Source organism: Berghia stephanieae, chromosome 1, assembly GCF_034508935.2.
Source record: "Berghia stephanieae isolate SIO BIC M18660-M18661 chromosome 1, UCSD_Bste_1.3, whole genome shotgun sequence".
NCBI classification, from domain to species: Eukaryota; Metazoa; Mollusca; class Gastropoda; order Nudibranchia; family Aeolidiidae; genus Berghia; species Berghia stephanieae.
The window spans coordinates 11,975,761-11,993,376 of record NC_088360.1 but is presented as its reverse complement, the minus strand read 5'-3'; positions in this window follow the sequence as shown (position 1 = coordinate 11,993,376).

Below are 17,616 nucleotides of genomic sequence, written 5' to 3'. Positions count from 1 at the left end.
TTAAAGGGTTACTTTTGATCTAGAACAAATATAAAAATATTGCAAGTAAACGTTAATAGTTCCTGATTAAGTGAATGGCGATATTGCTTGGTAGTGAATTAACAATTTTTGTGTGAGTCTTGATGACTGCATTGAGTTCGTCCATATTATTGAGTATGTTGACAGCATTGAGCGTGTTGTAAAGCATTGAATGTGTCTTGTAAGATGTAAGCATGTCAGCAACATTGAGGTTAGGTGCGTTTAATGTGTTGAAATCATTGTGTGTGTGACGACAGTTTCGAGTAATGATATGGCGACGGCATTACACGTGTTGGCAGCATTAAGGTATTGACAGCATTTGAAAACTAACAGTATTTTTATTGGACATCACTGAGTAAATTGACAACATTGATTATGTTAATTGACAACATTGATCATGTTGACAGCGTGTGATGCGGTGGCAGAATTTAGTTTGTCGAAAGCGTTGAGCGTGTTGACAACATTGGGTTTGTCAACGAACAGCATTGTGTTTTTCCCCGTATTGAGTATGTTGACACCATCATACGTTAATAACTATGGGTGGGTTGACACATGGAATTATCATATTAGGTAAGGGACAAATCAAAACTGTATATATGAACTATAGGTGTGCGTATAATTTTGTGTGGGGTTTAATCCTGCATAACAATAGGAACCATTGTGCTCGTGTAAATGTTTCTTTTAAATGAGAGTGAAAAATAAAACTATTATTTTCAGAGACAGACATTATACTGCTCAGAAATCGTTCATAATATATTATCATATGTAAATATCTTTTCTGTCTGTCCCCATTGCCCAAAGATTATAAGTGTGCGGGATTTAATAGAATGCGAGTGTCAATGTAATTTATATATGGTTTACATAAATTTCTTGCGTAGATAAACTGTACATAGACTAATATGTATATAATGTATACCTCTAAGGATTTTTAATTTTGAGCGTTATAAATTAAGTTTTACGCTGTTTTTACCTGTATGAATAGTGTGTGGTACGAGAGAAAATCACTAGAAATAAAACAAAATTCTGTGGGCTGTGTTATATTTTATGTTATAGGTTTTTTTCACAGCACATTTTAAAATGAGGTCTATAAAGAGAGAGAAAGTGACGTCAAATTTCAACTTCTAAAAAAGACCCCAAAAAAAACCACACAAAAAAAAAACATACACACTTATATTATTATTATCTGTATTGAAAACTCATGATGGCTTCATGAACCCCCCAAAACTTGATTGTCTCCCTTCAGACAGGGATCCCGTTGTTGTGTCAATTTTCAAATTTGGCGAGGCATATGATAATTTGAGCACTGATCAACTCTGAATCTTTTATCTTTAAATTGTCGTAAATTTACCAACTCCCGTTCTGAGGAACGTATACGACCTTCAAGTGTTGCAAGTGCCGTTAAACTTCCGCTGATAAGCAGATAACATTCTATCAGACAAATTCATAACATCATGTTGTTAACCTTGTGAATATTTTGTTTTATTAAGTGTCCCACTTTTTAAATTGGTCAACCATTTAATTTCATTCTTCAATCAGATCTCATTCTTCTGTATCATATTTTTGCGCTATTTTTTTCTCTCCATTTTATCTCTAATGATGTTTTATTATTTAATTGTCTTTCATTCCGAACCATTCTTCACGTCTTTGTGTATTAGGGGTGGGGGGGGGGGGGGCATTTAACCAGTTAACTGTCGTACTCCAGAAAAACTCGCATTTAAAAATTTGACCAGTAAACTCGTCCTTCAAATATCTATCGATTTAAATTACTCTCATCTTGTCAAAGAACAAAACCTCTCAAACCTGGGATTTCTCGAAGTCCCAGATTCCAGAGATTTTGCCAAGATGAGGGTCATTTAAACCTATCGATATTTGAAGGACGAGTTTTCTGGCCAAACCTTTTTAATACGAGTTTTTTTTCTGGAGAGCGGCGGTTAAGTGGTTAATGTCATAGTTATTAAACGAGAAACCATATATTTTTGCACCGCTTTGGTTGGACGTCCCTATGTGGTATATACTATGGGGAAAATGCACATATCATGGGGTCTATCGCCTCAAAACGGTATTATGTCGTGACACTTTAATTGAAGGAGCTTTAATAGTAAACGTTGATTAAAAATAATTATGATGATGTTGAGCTCAAACTTTTCTTTTTACCAAAGTGGAATGATTTTGTGTATTCGACTCTAATCGTGCCTGAATTGTGCTTCTTAAGGGTTAAACCTTCTGGTTGTCACATGGTAATTTATTGTCTCTTACACAGGAGAGTTTCCTTTGCAATCCATACAAGAAATATAATTTTGGTCTTCCATGTTCTTCTAATTCCATTTCTGTCATCATTACGATATGGAACAATCTATGTACTTGCTGGCATGGAGCTTCTTGACAATATGAAGACCTTCTAAAGATGCGCTACGGACAGTGAAGAGAGCAACCAGTTTGAGAGTTTTTGACAAATGAGGGTCATTTTAATTGACCGATATCTGAAGGATGAGTTTTCTGGCCAAATATTTTTCAATGGGTTGTTTTTGTTTTTGTTTTGTTTCTTTCAAAGTACGGCAGTATTCATTTAAAATAAATTTCTTTCCATCAAATGGTTTTACACTGACGGTGGGTCGCATAAAATAGGAAACATTCTAATTTGAAAGGAATTCAGTCTCGCAGTTAAAGAGTAAATCAATAAGTTTATATCAGTAGTGGAATATATCACGGTACACAAACAACATGTTGGTTTTTTTTTACTATTTTAGCCCAAGAAAGTCTTGCAACAATAGCATTTGCTTGCTATCCTTTGGATAGGACGCTACTCTGTCGCAAAGTAATTTCCTCTAGCTCTGACAGAACCAGCTACCCAGTCACTGTTTGGTGTACAGGTGGGTCAAAACAAAAATCTCGATTGCACCCGGGTTCGATCTCGATCCCTTTACACGTGAAGCGAGTTCTCTAACAACTGAGTTATCGGGATTCCAATTTTCTCACTGCGGCAGTGTAACTTTGATAAGTCAATGCCGTGTTTTATACAATATTATTTACTTGGCGGAACAGCAAGGAAATATGTGACCTATCGCCTCAAAACGATAGTATGCCCTAATGTAGATCACTGTCGACCGTCAAGCGTGCAAACAGATTGATAAATCAAGTCATTTTATATGGGTTTGAGAGCCTTTTATTCTTCTTTTTTTTTTCCTCATCTTTCCTTTTAAAAAAAATCAACCTAACGCTGATTTATCACAACACTGCTGACATCCTGGATTAGAATTTTTTTAATGAATATTTTTAATGGATATATAGCTCTTCCTTATATAAATTAATGTGATTTATGCAAGATTATTGATTTTTTTTTCCTTTACTACCATTTTCGATTTATTTGTGAGCTTGACACAAGATATGACTATAATATTATTAATATAATATATCGCTCCTAACATAGCGCAATGCCATGTCATCACAAAGGTGCAAAGGCATGTGTATAACAATGTACATCTTCCAAATTTTGTTTTCGTTCACTCACTCTAATCAGGTCTTACGATGTCTCAGGGTTCACTTTATTTATACAATCTCGGGAAGTTTAGCTGTTGCTATTTTTTTCCCTCCTTTATTTGATAGATGTGGAGATATTTGTTATTTACATTTCTATTTGTAGATTTATTTGTAATTATTTACCTGTTTTTTGTTTTGGTTTTTTTTTTTTTTTTTTTTTTTTTGGTTTCATTTCATTCATTTTGCAAAACCTCTTTTCTATTTACGTCAAGTATTGTGGGTTGTTTTATTTTAATTCGAATAAGATTATATTTACAATGTGACGTATGATACACTACAGGTTTTTTTTTCCGTGGGTTTTTGTTTGTTTTTGTTTTGTTTGTTTTTTTATTGTTTTTTTGTTTTTTAATGACCTAAATTTGAATGTGTGGACTGCTGTTTATCAAATCTAGTTTTGGTTAACTTTTCTGTTATATATACTTTTTTTTCTTCAATAAAAAGACATTGACTTTTGTTATCGCGACGTGTGGTTGTAGAGTTCTAATAGTCACAGTTCCAGCATTGATACTCGAATATCGGTAGATTGTCAATTTAACACAATGTTGAAATCTGAAAAATAGACACATTCACATCATTTTTTTTTGGGGGGGGGGGTATTTTTGCGAATTTCTTACAACGAACTTCAGACTAGAAAACCTAAAATTCACTTTTGTACAAAGACAAAGCTCTTTTTTTTTAAAACTCCATTTTAGCCAGAAAACCTTTCACTTCGTATTTTAATAAATCGATTTAACCAGTTAACTCCCGTTCTCTAGAAAGACACGTATTTCAATATTTGGCCAGAAAAATCGACCTTCAAATATCAATCGATTTTGATGACCCCCATCTTGGCAAATACTTGAAAGTTATTGCCAAAATGAGGGTCGTTTAAATCGATCGATATTTGAAGGACGAGTTGTTTAACCAAATTTTTAATACGTGTCTTTACAGAGTACAGCAGTTAAGTGGTTAAAATGACCCCCAACCTGTCAAAAATCTTTAAACCTAATAGTTCAACGAAGTCTCGGGTTTTAAGATTTTGCAAGCCGGGGCCGTTTTAAATCGTTCAAAATTACGAAGTAAAAGTTTCTCAGCCAAAATTTTAAAAGGTGTTTTGTCAGTAAACCCAAAAGCTAGAGGTTCCGATATGAGCCAATAAAATGGAGAGAAAAATAAAGGGAGTAAATGCGACTCATGGGAAAGGGGACAACACAAAGTAAACAACGGTTCGTTCTTTTGACCCTTTTACATGAGTCACATAATTTACTCCCTATATTTTTCTCTCCGGTTTGTCTGTCTATGGCAATATCGTTTGTAAAGTTAAACAAACCATGTTGATTTCTCTGTCACTTTAAAACTTGAATATGATGTTTTCTTGATAGCCTGTAGTATTACATTATGATAAATACCCGGTAATCTTCACAATACCAACCATGTATTATAAACTGCTAAAGAGAGTTAACTAAATTGAAGTAAATTCAAATTCTCTAGAGAAGGATTTTTCAACTACATTGACAAATGGCATCAAGTTCACAATGCGATGCTAAATTATAAAGCATGATTTATTGATAATTATTATTAATGATGATAATAATAATATATAATAATAATAATAATAATAATAATAATAATAATAATAATAATAATAAAATGATGATGATGATGATGATTATGCTGATAATAATAATAATAATAATAATAATAATAATAATAATAATAATAATAATAATAATAATAATAATAATAATAATAATAATAATAATAATAATAAAAAAATGATGATGATGGTGATGATTATGCTGATATAATAATAATAATAATATTATATATATTATTATTATTATTATTATTATTATTATTATTATTATTATTATTATTATTATTATAATGATAATATATAATAATAATAATAATAATAATAATAATAATAATAATAATAATAATAATAATAATAATAATAATAATAATAATAATAATAATATAATATAATAATAATAATAATAATAATAATAATAATAATAATAATAATAATATAATGATAATGATAATGATAATATAATAATAATAAATATATAATAATAATAATAATAATAATAATAATAATAATAAAAATTTCTTGAAAAATAAAATTTTACGTTGAAACCAAAGTTACCTTACTCAGTAAACCATTTCCACATATGACCTCTATATTTTTTCATGTCATTTTACTTTATCTATTATCATACTCGTAATATAAATGTAAAAACGAATATACTATATATAATATATATCACATTTGTTCTATATTTCCGTGCTGCGAAGTACACACCGAAATAAATTATCTCTGGTGATGAAATCACCTTTGATACTGCAGCAACAGCATATATTATGAGCATTTAAAAAATTACTTTAACCCTTTATAGGTGGAGTTCAATTTTACATTCTATCTCACCCAACTCACCAGTAGGGGAATCTGGATGGAGTCTTCTGATCGGTTGTCTCCTCTCTATCCCATTATAACTATTTGTTTGTTTCGTGGGGGTTTTTTTATCTTCTCCATCTGTTTGGTTTTTTTTATTTTGTTTTGTTTTGTTTTGTTTTTGTTTTTTTTTATTTGTTTGTTTTTTGTTTTGTTTTTTGTTGTTTTTTTAAAGTTTGTTTAGTTTGGTTTTGTTTTAGCTGATTACCAAACAGACTAAGAAAAAAAATCTTCAGTCTCAATATTATAGTATATTTTTTAAATAACATGTCCCAGCAAAACGTTTTCAATATTGACGAAGTGTAAAGGTCTTGTTAAGAAGAGAGAAAAAAATCCGCGTTGAACAGTTTAACATGTAACAAAACAGTTTATTCTTTTTTCTGTTCTTTTTTTTTGCGGGGGGGGGGGGGTAATTATTTAAATGTTTGTTTGTTTTCAGTGGGTTTTTTTACGTTTTTGTTTGCTTGTTTGTTTTCTTTTGTTGGTTTCTTTTTTTCTTTTTCGAGTTTGTTTTGTTTGGTTTTGTTTCTCTTTATACGACCGTCATCTCCCTTTAACAATACTGAAACGCTCAATTCGCCTAGGTTCACCTTCAATATCATAATTCAGCAACAAAGGGTACAGAAATTTTTTTTTTAAAAAGAAAAGAAAAGAAAAAAAAGCAAAGAACACACCACTTGGATCAATTCTACACGTTGTGTACAATACTTAGTTTACATCTTCACCTTTTTATGATGATTATAACTTTTTACCGGGTAATGTTTGTTTGTTATTTTTTTTTTAGAAACAAAACGCCGTGTGGAATAACAATACCATTTTAAAAACATTTTCTCACAATATTATTGTCCTAATCATCTGTATCCTTTTTCACGTTCATATTTCAATATTTTCCCTTTAGCTCAAACTACGCAAGTACGCGCCATCCAAACTGATACCATAATTACATAATAATACTATTCTATTGATTTAACCACTAGACTGCCGCACTCTGGAAAAACTTATATTTTTTAATTTGGCCAGGAAACTCGTCCTTCAAATGTCGCTCGATTTAAATGACCCTCATCTAGGAAAAAAACAAACTCTCAAACCTCGCGAAGTCCCAGGTTTGAGAGTTTTTTTCCGAGATGAAGGTCATTTAAATCGATCGATATTTGAAGGACGAGTTTTCTGGCCAAATTTTTAAATATTATAGGTTTTTCCAGAGTACGGCGGTAGAATGGACGAGAGTTGACGTCTGTTTGAAATGAATGAAAGTAATTGATGAATGAACGAGAGTTAAAATTGAATAAAATTATTGACATCATTGATGACATTTCACATTTGCATTGTGTTTGAATGTTTTCTATTTCTTCATTCATACATCAAAGACAACGTCTACACAGTGACAAGTCTGATTACCGAGCGCAATTTTTAAAAACAAAAACAAAAAATGAGCTTTTATGTAGAGCAATATCCACTACAAGTGCTCAAAACGCTTTACAAGGTGCCCCTATCCAACAGCAAAACCTAACATGTAGGACGAGACATGACGCATGTTAGGCGATTTTAAAATTTTGTTTTCGGATAGGGGCAACGCTGTTAACGGCCAGGTACTCATTTTACGCCTGAGTACTGTGAGAGAATGTTAGTGAAATACCCTTTCCAATGAGTCAACTATGCGCCGTTTAGAGCGAGACCTGAACTCAGGACCATCCGCTCCGAAGGCGAGTGTCATACCACACCACTAGCCCACATTGCCATATTTAATATGGGCTTATTTATTAGTCTTCTTATTCTTCGTTGTTATGTAGAAACCACTAGTTTGAGGACAGAACTACATTTGAATTTAAAAGAAATCGATGATAAATACGAAAATAATGAAGGATTGAAGAAGGTATGATATAATGAGATTTAGTGCTTGGATTTTTAAGAAGAAATGTACAAAGTTGCCCAAGGAACATCAGAGAAACCTGCTATAAAGTCTTTGTACGCCCAATTTTAGATTAAAGTGCATGTGTTTGGGACCCCAAATAAAACACAGATGGAACAGCTCGAGAAAATTCAAAACAGAGAATGTAGGTTTATTTTAACAACTACAGGAGCACTGAAAGCATCAATGAGATGCGCAAGAGCCCAAACTGAAAGACGCACTATACAAAAAGTCAAAGTCCTCTTTAAGGCTCGTCATGGACTGACAAATGATCGCCTTATCCCAAATAAAAGAAAACAGCACTCATACCAGGTCATGCAGTCACGAGTTAACGCTCATCTTAACTCGTTTTTTCCAAGCACCACCCGAATTTGGAATTCTCTGCTCGAAAATATTTTTTAAATTAATGGCCAGTTTGAATTTGACAGAGAAATCAATAAAATCAAAATAAAAGCCTAGGCACGTCCATTTGTCCTCACTATTACTCACAGTCGCGATTATCTTCGAAGCACGGAGTTGCGACTTAATGACGACAAGACAAGATGGCATTTAGTACAAGGTGATATCAAACGATGAAAAAGATTAGGGCGAGCAGTTTGCCGCTGCTTCAGGTGATCCTCTAGTCTTATAAGGATGGACAGATGGAATTGAACTGGTTATACGATTCAATAGTCTGATGTCACGCCGCCCGGCAACGGCGGCCATCTTGGTTCTAAACAAAGAAAATCATTACTTTTTATTTTTCATGCTGGCTAGAACTTTTCATATGCCTTGTGATCAGAATGTGTAAAAGTCAAAACATGATCAAATTTATGTTGTTTTTTTTTCCCTCTGGATACCCTTTACCCTTTATGCTCGCCGGAGAAATATTTCATACGGGCGTCCGCCATTGTTCCGATAGTTTAGAGCCAGTGTTACTAAGTTACCATGCGTTATTAGGAGTATTTGATCATGATGTAGGAATCGTCATTTGATTGGCTATGCATGGCCTGTCATAGGTCTGAAGACGTGTGTTGTAATGTGTTACAATACAAGGTTTGTGTTAGTTTGATAGTTTATCCATTAAGTTTGTGTGTGGTTTGTTTTTTTTTGTTTTTTTTTTTTGTTTTTTGTTTTTAAGGGTTTTACGGCGCTTGCAACACATTTTAGGTTATATCAGCGCCAGTAAAAAGGAAGAAAATGGGATAGTAAAAAGTTCTAGAATTACAATTACAGCACCCAAGAGAAAGGAAGACAAAGGGGAACTGGGAACAAATAGGGATCAGATGCAGATTCCAAGAGCAAACCATCAATGTACTTAGTTTGAGATCACCTATAAATCTTTTTTTGTTTTTTTTTTTTTAAGGGTTTTACAGCGCTTGCAACACATTTAGGTTATATCAGCGCCAGTAAAAAGGAAGAAAATGTGATAGTAAAAAGTTCTAGAATTACAATTGAAGCATCCAAGAGAAAGTAAGACATAGGGGAACTGGGAACAAATAGGGATCAGATGTAGATTCCAAGAGCATATCACCAATGTACTTAGTTTGAGATCACCTATAAGTCTTATCCGGACACAAGAACAAAATCCAACAAAGAGGAACACACTCAAATGCTAACATTATACATTCAAAATAACAAATATACTAATACATAACAGAGAGATGATTTACAAGGAAAAAAATATCATCTCCCAAAACAATAACTATGCATTTGACTGTTTCCCTCCCAGCCAGGACTCCGACCAGGGCCAGGAAAAAAACCAAGTAATCTCATTCCAAGACAAAGACAGAAAGCATGTTGGAAAACAGATATAAGGGGATAGAAGACACAGTGTGTACCTCCCTGCCCACTATGGGAGGTCAGGATCCCCACCCAGACCTATAAATCTCATCCGGACACAAGCACAAAATCCAACAAAGAGGAATACACTCAAATGCTTACATTATACATTAAATATAACAAACATAATAATACATAACAGAGAGATGATTTACAAGGGAAAAAATATCATCTCCCAAAACAATAACTATGCATTTGACTCTTTCCCTCCCAGCCAAGGAATTCCAGCCAGGGTCAGGACAAAACCAAGTAATCTCACTCCAAGACAACGACAGAAAACAATTGGAAAACGGGTATGGTGGGATAGAAGTCACAGCATGTACCTCCCTGCCCGCTATGGGAGGTCAGTCCATTAAGTTTAAAACAAGTGAAGAGACACCACGACAATTTGGTTATCAGATTTATAAATACGTATGTTCATCTTAAAACTTCGAAAATAATTGAACATCCATGCCTCTCTTTTGTCCACTGCATTTTTGGTTTTGTTTTTAATTGTGTCTATTTATTTCGTGTTCACTTCTTTTTATGTGAGCGTGTGTTTTTGTTAACTAAGAAAACGGAGACTGTACACTACACACAATGCCATTAAGAAATAAATACTGCTGAATATGAGTTTAGTGCCCATCTATGACACACAAAGACCCAACGCTGCAAAGAAAGGTTCAAAATCCAAAGGGAGATAGGAGACGCAGGAAGTGATCCCTGGGCCCAAATGGGAATAAGGAGCCTCGCCCAGTTTTGTTTTTTTTTGTTTGTTTGTTGCTTTAGGTCTCTTCCAACACAATTGAGGTTATATGAGAGACCGCTGAAACAAAAAAACAAGCAATCTAACAAAAATAGTACAAATTTCAATCAAAATCATAATCTAAAGATATCATAAGCTAAATTATAAATAACCAAGAACAAACAGGCAGAGGATTTACAGGAAAAAAAATATCCCCTGTCAAAAATACAATCACAAACCAAAGAAGCAGGATAGGCTAGTAAAGAGAAGAAGAAACGACATCACTATCGGATCGTACACCCATGCGAACATCATAGGTATACGATTCAAGGGTGATGCTCCCATCCAACCACCCGCCTCGCCCAGTTTCAGTGCATTGCAACACTCAACTAATTAATATGCGCCAGAGCGCTAACCAGCCACAATATGAAGATAATAATACCAACAACAAATACACAAATAATGACGAACTTAAAATCTCGTTTTTCGTGATGAAAAAAAAAATTCATTGTTTATTACATTGCAAAATCGAAACAAAAGTGGAACATGAGAAAACAGATGTCAATTAATGAGTTGATGATTAGAAATAAACATTACGTTACGTAAAACTATGCATAAAGAAATATCATATTAAGAAAAAGAATATAGTAGGATGTTATATACACCAGCCTTCAGAATTAACCAACAACATTAATTTACATACATTCTGAGTTTGCATAATATTATGTATTTCATTTTGACATGCAATGTGTACAGTTGATGATAATTATATTATTTGCAGTAGATGGTTAACGGCGCTGCGTACATTGCACGCATCTGGGTAATGAATTTGATATTAAATGGGATGAGTAATGTAAATGCTTTTATTAATGACACGGTTGAAACGAAATCACGCACCATCGGCATTCAAGAAATGTCAACACATTGAGGTTTGAAATTTGCTTTAAGGGTTTTACGGCGCTTGCAACACATTAAGGTCATATCCGCGCCAGTAAAAAGGAGGAAAATGGGATAGTAAAATGTCCTAGAATTACAATTAAAGTACCCAAGAAAAAGGAAGACAAAAATCAAAAAGGGAAATTAGTTCAATTAGGGAATGGATGCAGATTCCAAGAGCACACTATTATCAGTGTACTTAGTTTGAGATCACCTAAATGTCTCATCCTGGCCCAAGCACAGGTCCCCACTAAGAGGAGCACATTCAAATATTTACAAATCATAAAAATATATGTATGTAACAAAAATAATACACTGCATAACAGAGAGATGATTTACAAGGCAAAAAATATAAACTTCCAAAACTCTTAACCATAAATGTGACTGTTTCCCTCCCAGTCAGGGCCAGGACAAAACCAAGTAATCTCATTCCAAGACAAAGACAGAACGCATGCTGGAAAACAGATATTGGGTCGGTGGGGGGGGGGGGGGTAGAAGACACAGTAAGTGCCTCCCTGTCCACTATTATATTCATGGATGTCGGATTAAATTCTGCCTGAGTGTAGAGTTTTAAAGTCACAGATCGAAAGTTCTAACCGTGTTACTGAAACCAAATCATATTTTTTCATGAGTAAAAATAAATCCCTTCCAGAAGTATACCGTTCATATGAAATGCCATACATTACTAGACTATACTGTTTAACATGTGGGGAAAAAAATTCAGACAGTGAAAACTTATATTTCTATCAGAAAAAAAATGTTAGAACAAGAGTTACACGATGATGGTAGCCCAATACCATCAAAGTGACATTTAGAAATATCAAAGAAATCTGTAACGGAGCAGACGATTTAAATAAAATCTGATTGAATGAAAACATCTGGAGAAAAAAAATAGTAAAAATTTACTGACTCGTGCGTTTCCAGGTGGAAGCAAATAAGTCTCATTCCAGGAAAAAGGACATCAATCCAGATGGAGAGAAAGGATGATGAAAGCCGGGGGAGGGGGAGGGTAGAGGAGGAGGATGTGTGGACCATTGAAGAATCCAACGACCCTGGAGGGCAAACATTTCCCCAATCTCACCCCGACTCAAGGGTAGCCAATGCTTCCCCGTCCTGAGAGGAATTCCACACTCCTTAGTTTCGTTTAAAGCTAGACCCATAAAGAAAAACAAAAACAAAAACAAGAAATCCTTCTGATACAATCGTAATATTAATCAATTCTATCTCAATTTGTTTGTCCACATTACATAGCGATTGTCCGGTTTCATGCCTCTATTTCCACAAAATAAGAAATGCAGAATAAATTGAAAAGGGGAAAAAAAATATGAACCACAGCCTCAAACTGACATTATATCAACCAAGATGCTGAAATTGTAATCTATATTCTCACAAACTGATAAAGAGATAGTAGGCTGCTAGAAGCTGTGGACTGTAAAAAGTAATAAACAAAAATAAATATAAGTTTAAAAAAACAAAAAGAAAAGTAAAAAAACACCACCAGGATGGTATCAGGCTTAAAACCCTTCTTCAGCCAAAAAGAAAAACAATGAAAACAACAGTAAATCACTTTAAAACTAGATAGATGGCAGAAAAAAATATTTGGTGCATCCGTTCTGCAAGTACTAGGATCGTGTATTTGTTTTTATTGTTTTTGTTATTGGATGAAGAAGGGTTTTGAGCTCACAACATCCTTTATCATTAAGCAATTAACTGCCATACTCTTTAAAAAAAACATGTATTTAAAAATTTAGCCAGAAAACTTGTCCTTCAAATATTGATCGATTTAAATGATTGGCATCTTGGCAAAAACTTTCAAACCTGGTACTTCACAAAGTCCCAGGTTTGAGAGTTTTTTTCCAAGATGAGGGTCATTTAACTCGATCAATATTTGAAGGACAAGTTTTCTGGCAAAATTTTTAAATACTTATCTTTCCAGAATACGGATGGCAGATAACTGGTTATATTCACATTCAGAATTGGCTTCACTTCGACCCAGTACCAGATTGGGGCGGAGGGTCACAAATAATGAAAAAAAAAAAGAGTCCTTTGCAATCTACTTTAACATTTAAAAACTTAAACTGTCTCGTTCATGATCACGCTTTCTCACCAACTCCAAACGCATCATAAACTCATAATAACAATTGCACTTTTAATCACGCCACAGATTCGTCAATAATCAGAATTTACAACAAACTGACAGAGAGAGATCAAGAGTAATTAGCCAAAACTTGCCTGATCATCTTTGTCTTTGTTTGTTTGTTTTTTTTGTTTGTTTTTTTTAAGGGTTTTACGGCGCGCTTGCAACACATTTAGGTTATATCAGCGCCAGTAAAAAGGAAGAAAATGGGATAGTAAAAAGTTCTAGAATTACAATTAAAGCACCCAAGTAAAAGTAAGACAAAGGGGAACTGGGAATAAATAGGGATCAGATGTAGATTCCAAGAGCACACCACCAATGTACTTAGTTTGAGATCACCGATAAGTCTCATCCAGACACAAGCACAAAATCCAACAAAGAGGAATACACTCAAATGCTTAAATTATACATTGAAAATAACAAATATAATAATACATAATAGAGAGATGATTTACAAGGAAAAAAAATATCATCTCCCAAAACAATAACTATGCATTTGACTGTTTCCCTCCCAGCTAGGACTCAGGCCAGGGCCAGGACAAAACCAAGTAAACTCCTTCCAAGACAAAGACAGAAACCATGTTGGAAAACAGTTATTAGGGGATATAAGACACAGTATGTACCCCCTGCCCACTATGGGAGGTCAGGAACCCCACCCAGGTGATCATCTTTTGAAGAATAAAAATTGTAAGAATTTGAAGAATCATACTGACCGCTTTCATTAAAAATTCATAAATTCAATGTGGAAGGTTAGACATAAGCAATTGAGAAATGGATGTAATATTTGTTATTTTCAGGAGTTTAACTGGTCTTACAACAATAATAGTATAATAGGTAAGGAGATACAAACAGAAGAGTATAGACCTCAAAAAGTTTGGATAAACAAGACTTTAGAAAACTACCCAAAACTACATATTTTCCTGAAAGATACAATATGAAAGACTAAAAACGTATCGATGTTCAACTGCTCTTAACCTCTCATTTTACTTCCTAAATTTCATCAACCAAGTATGGGTAGAAAGTGCTGTCTTGTAACCATTTGTTACAATAAATTACTCAATAATGATCAAACAATTCAAAATCAACAACAACAGGATTATTATAATCTCTCTACAGCAGTTACATTTCCAAAATCATGGAATTCTATCAAGATCTGTCTTTTCTAAGCATTGTTTATGTGCAGGCCTTCAAAAACGAAATATGGAATTTGCTGTTTTTGGTATAACTTAAAGTGATCGGACCACCACAAACAACCAATATCTGAGAAAAAGAGAAAAAAAACAACGAATTGGAATTGTATACAAACAACAACAACAAAATTTCCAATACAGGATCAGGAGCAACTCTTTTTTTTCTCCAGGTAAATCTGTCAAAACCAGCATGCAAATTTACTGTGAATATTAACTGTTTGTGAGTTCTTGGGTACGTCATTCACCAAAACACAGTTCAGTAAGAATTAAGAGGAAACAGATGTCGGAAAGCAGTTTGGAGTAGCTCATGGTAAGAGTAAGATAAACTGTTGGACAGTTTGTTTGATTTAAGGGTTTTACAGAGCCTGCGACACATTTAAGTCATTTCAGCGCCAGGAAAGAGGAAGAAAATTGGATGGTTTTAGATTTGTAATTAAAAGCACACAAGAAAAGTAAAACAAGGGAAATTGTACAAATAGGTAACAGATGTAGATTCCAGGAGCATACTATTCTATCAATGTCCATAGTTTAAAATCACCTAAAAACCTCGTCCAGACACAAGAACAGGATCTCACTAAGAGGAACACAGTCAAATGCTTACATTATACATTCAAAACAACAAGTATAGCAATACATAACAGAGGGATGGTTTACAAGGGAAAAAAATCATCTCCAAAAACTTTGGACAAAACCAAGTAATCTCGTTCCAAGACAAAGATAGAAAGCAAGTTGGAAAACAGATAAAGGGGAATAGAAGACACAGCAAATGACCTCCCTTCCCACTATGGGAGAATTGTTGTCAGTATCTTTAATGTTAGTACAGTTAAATATACATTAAAAAGAAAAAAGAAAAAAATATATATATTATACACAAATATATCTTCCTGAGGTTGAAAGCAAGGCATAGTCACTTTTTCTGTTATCATTTCACCTTCACCCACTTAACATACTTCAGGTAAAGTAGACCTTTGGATTTAAATAATAACAAACTTATTTTCACTTCCCACACACTTCAACTTCAATCTGTCAAGCTTTCATACCACTCATTTTTCTTAATGACTACAAAGCGAGTTAGAGTATCTATTTTGTTTTTTAAATCTGAATAACATGGCATAGAATTATTCGAAGGGTATCTCTGGTTGATAAATCCCCCTGTAGGCCTAATAAATAATGATAGTGCACTATCACTAGTGAGATTTCAAGAACAAAAAATATATATTATATTATCTTCTTTTGGAGAAAAAAAAATTGTACTTATTTAAAAGAGTCACAAACCTTGTTTCACAAATAAATAAATATAAAAAATCATCACTATTATCTAAACAAAATAAATCTATATCAAGACAATTTGAGTAAAATCTGATTTTAGAGGTAATTCGGCCAGATCGTTTTATTGCAACATACAGTTAAATAAACCCTATTAAAGTAAGCTACAATATACAAATGAAAAAAAATGTGTTTTTATAGCAAAGTAATAAATTATTATGAAAGATGAAAGATAACAGTGTCTTTCATGAGAATAATTAACTAATTTTTAAAACAATTGAAAATTTCTTGTAATAATAATAATAATAATAATAATAATACAGTGCGGCCCACTTATATCAACATCTTCTCTACAGCGTCACAGATTCCAAGTCCCAATTTTTTCCTCTATATATCTTTAGTAATAAATAACTCACCATAATGACATATTTTAGGTTTTTTTTAAACCTTGCCCAGCGTGATCAATATATAGCAGTAATCGCCAACTTCAAATTATCAGTCAAGGTAAAAATGTTTGGTTCAATGAAAACATTTGCTTTGCAACATTTGAAATCCCATACTCTTAGCTAAAGAAAACACTTAATTGGCTGACAAATGATATCCAGTCCCCTCTGGACTAGTTAATGTGGCTATTTTCCACAGCTGAGACAAAGCGAGACAAAAACATAGCTGATCTGTAGCATGTTCCTTAGGTGGGGCAAGGCGAACGCCACGAGGAGCAAAATCGAGCTTATGTGGCAATTTGAGTTTCAAAAAAGCATTCATGAGCCCAGTCAACCAAAGTGCCGTTCACTAGCTCTACACGGAACACAACTATAATACCTTTGGTTGGACACTTGTGCAACTACCTTACAAGCTGGCTTTTAATCTTGCTTTGCCTCACCTACAGAATGGGCCTCAAGGATTCTCCTAAATTGTCCACGATCCCAGGATCACTTAAGAATCGAGAGAAAATCTAACATTATGGGTTTGAATCACAGAGAAAAAAGCAGTAACTGAAAAAAATTGCTGATAATGATGCAGCTGTGCTGAGATACAAGCAGATTTGAGCAATCAAAACACCAATGACGTGGCCTTTAATTATAGATCAGGCGAAGATAATAGCTGACAAGCTGAAACAACAAGTTCTCAAGCAAGGAATGACTGGCTCTGTCGTCTGAAGCAGTGACATGGCACTATTTTCAATGTATCCTACTTCGACTGAAATGTCACTGTAGGCAGTTGGAAAAAAAGACAGCCATAGTCGAATTCTATAGACCCCTGCCTCTCCCCCCAGCTATAATGACTACTCTCTTTGTTTTTTTCTCATCCTGATGATGTTGTTATAAAGGGATTGCACTGTAGTAATAATAATAATAATAATAATAATAATAATAATAATAATAATAATAATAATAATAATAATAATAATAATAATAATAATAATAATAATAATAATAATAATAATAATTCATTTTCTTAGAGTTCAAATTCCACTTAAATGCTCAGCAGCGCTATGAAATCTCATTCCTCCTCAGCATTTGTTTTTGAATAAAAAAAATCAATACATAAATAATTTTCTCTCTTCACCAATCACTTGACATAATGAATTAAAGCTTTCAAGCTATATAATAAGGCTTTTTTTTAGGACAGGGGGGAGGT